The sequence below is a fragment of the Psammomys obesus genome, unplaced genomic scaffold, assembly GCF_907164565.1.
Source record: "Psammomys obesus unplaced genomic scaffold, mPsaObe1.curated_primary_1811, whole genome shotgun sequence".
NCBI classification, from domain to species: Eukaryota; Metazoa; Chordata; class Mammalia; order Rodentia; family Muridae; genus Psammomys; species Psammomys obesus.
In genome coordinates, this window is record NW_026585644.1 from 47028128 (window position 1) to 47030953 (window position 2826).

At 45.9% G+C, this 2826-nt stretch overlaps 1 long non-coding RNA gene across 1 annotated transcript; it reads right to left on the reverse strand.

Moving 5' to 3' along the window:
• Positions 1-1270: 1270 nt before the first annotated feature.
• Positions 1271-2154, reverse strand: LOC129690075 (uncharacterized). The gene is made up of 3 exons (XR_008722232.1): positions 2075-2154; positions 1735-1867; positions 1271-1364 (listed from the first exon to the last, which is right to left on the reverse strand). It is a non-coding gene; the product is annotated as an uncharacterized LOC129690075 (long non-coding RNA).
• Positions 2155-2826: the final 672 nt, after the last annotated feature.

The window sequence follows — 2826 nt, forward strand, 5'->3', positions numbered from 1 at the left end:
CTAGGACCGGCATGGGCTTTTAAACCCCAAAGTCCACCTTGAGTGACACACTTCCTCCAACAAGGCCACACCTACTCCAGCAAGGCCACAGCCCTAATCCTTCTAATTGTTTCAAATTGGGCCACTTCCTGGTGTCAAAGCATTCCAATATCTAAGCCTATAAGGGCCATCCTCATTCAGACCACCACAGGTTGGTTCTCAGCTATTAGGTTCCCACCAAACCCAACTGGTGCTTAGCATTCATCTCCCCCTGCGTCACTGCTCCCCTTTGAACCACAAGAGCTGAAAGGCAAACCCCAACATTTCCCAGAGCATGGGACATGATGACTAGTGTTCTTTGCTTGACTTATCTATGACTAAGACGTCTTATGTACAGGAGCGGAAAGGTGGGAGTGATCCAGAGACCATCATCCTGCTGTGGTGTGCCCAGCAAGCAGGCTGAGGAGACTGCTCCATCTCTAGCAGCGCTGGCTTCCTGGCACCTGGATTACAGCTGTGATGATCTGACTGAAGCATTCAATCTCATAATGCTTTTGACTTAAGGCATTCACATTTTTATCTAATAAAGGCTCATACAATACATATCACCTGCCAGAAGCTGTTAGATGCGATTTAGAAAAAAAAAAAAAGATTTCTGTGAATGCTCAGTGTTTCCTGGCTTGGTGATGGTTTTGAAAGCAGCCCCTGTATTCTTCTGTGATGAATGGACTCCGTTGGAGTGGCTTTGGTTTTCTACGCTGAACCCTGGCTGGTTCAAATTCTTTTGTGTGAATGTTGTACAGCAGGCTGACTTTTGCCATGTCTTCTACTTGGAAAAAACAAACACCTACCAGTTCTTCAGAACATGTTAAAATCGCCCATGATTATAGAGGTGTCAGATTCTAAGAGGTTTGCTTTATATATCTGAATGGTCTCTTATTGAGTGTAAAAAAAAAAAAAAATACACTCTGCTTCCTAATGTCACCCCTATGCCTGATACCGCAAATGAGAGAAGGCAGATTTGTCTTCAAGAGTTTAGTTTATTTTGGTTCACATGATTTCTAGTGCCAATCTTTTCCCTGCACATGACACAAGTTCACTACCCCCCGCCTTTTTCCAGGCTGTCCTGGAACTCACCTTGCAGACCAGGCTGGCCTCTGCCCAATCTGCCTCTTGAGTGCTGGGATTAACGGGTCTGCCGCCACCACCCAGTCCATAATTTCATTCTTTACAGGGAAATAAAACTCTACTGCGTAGACATACATGCTCTCACGTGGGTGTTGATGAGACACTAGGCTGGTTCTATGCCTTGGCTGTTGACGAGTACTGATCCTATGGATGCTGGGTTTTCATGGGCACCCACTGGGATGTCCGGGTTCCTGTATCTGGAACAAGAAATTGGACAGACACACGTGAACAGTAACAAACAGGGTCAAGGAATACAGTAAGAAAGATGCAGTTCCAAGGGAAGGAAGCAGCCCAAGCAGAGAAATTGTTCAGAAGCTTGATGTCAGTGCCCTGCAAAGAACAGAGGCATTTATGATGCATAAAGTAAGCCTCTCAGGTCATGTGCCTAACATGGCCTTTCTCCTGCTGGCTCTGGACACTCTGGAGTCCCAGAAACCTTTTTGGGGAGCTGAACGATCTTCTATTATAACTGCTTCCTGCTGTTAGGGGGCATGAAGCTGGGGCAAAGCTGGATTCCCTGAGTAGGTACTGACTGAAATCTCTCTTCACAAAGGAGTTCGGTCTGACCTGCTGCAGCCTAGAAGACTCAAGAACAGCATTTCTCTGACCATCGGGCAGGTTCCTCCCGGGCCATCAGTCCTGAAGTGCACAGTCAACCTCACTATTTTATCTGGTGAGTTCAGAAGTGACACTCTTCAGGCTGTAAAACAAACACACGCTCTGATGATTATATCCTAAGAATGTGGCAAAAACAGTCCCCAGGACTCCAATGGTGGGACAGATGAAAAGGAAAAGCAGTGTGGGGTCGTAATCACAGAGTACATGTTAAGCCATCTGTGCCAAAGGGAAAATAAGCCATACATCAGGGTCACGACGACCTACGGGCTTACAGATAGTCAGTGCTCACCTCCGCATTTAAGAAATGACAGCATCCTTTCTTCTTGTCTCACGGGAATTCTTAAAGGTGCAGGTAGAGGTGACTTTGCCTTCCAGATGTTCTTGAGGCTGTGGGAACTCAGAAGGATGGGTTTTTAGAGTATGGCTTCTATGTGAGGTGGCTGTCCAGGCTGACGCGTCAGCAGACTTGGTTCCTTTGGGTCTATGTGGCTTTTGTGAAAGTTTTGTGCCCACAGGATTCAGATTCTGAAAGAGTTGTACCAGTATCTGACCTCAGTTACACAATTCTCTTCCCTGGCATGACCTGGAGTTCCATTTTCTTTTCCTTTATTTTTAATCTTATATTTAAACATTCCTGCCCCCAAGGATGTTTCTTATGAACAGTGACTAGCGAGACTTTTTTTTTTCTTTAATTCAGTAGGTGTCTCTACTATTTTTCAGCATTGGGGACCTCCTCACAGCTGGGCAAACAGTCTACTGTAACCATGGTCCTCTGCTTAAGCCCTGATGGGCCATTCTAGTGAGAAACACTATGTCCCTCCTTTTTGCTGTCAGAATATTGAAACAGGGACCCTGATACATGGATCCTAAAAAATTAATACTTACTCTTGGGGGAAGAGAGAGTCTAAACAGCCCTGGTCCCACAAGCCAGCCAGAGAGAGAATGAGCCTCACAGGAAGAGATGGACACAGCCCTGAAAATCTGTCCTAGTTAGAGTAACACACGCCCAACTCCTGGCTTCTGTCAGCTTTTCTCTAAAAC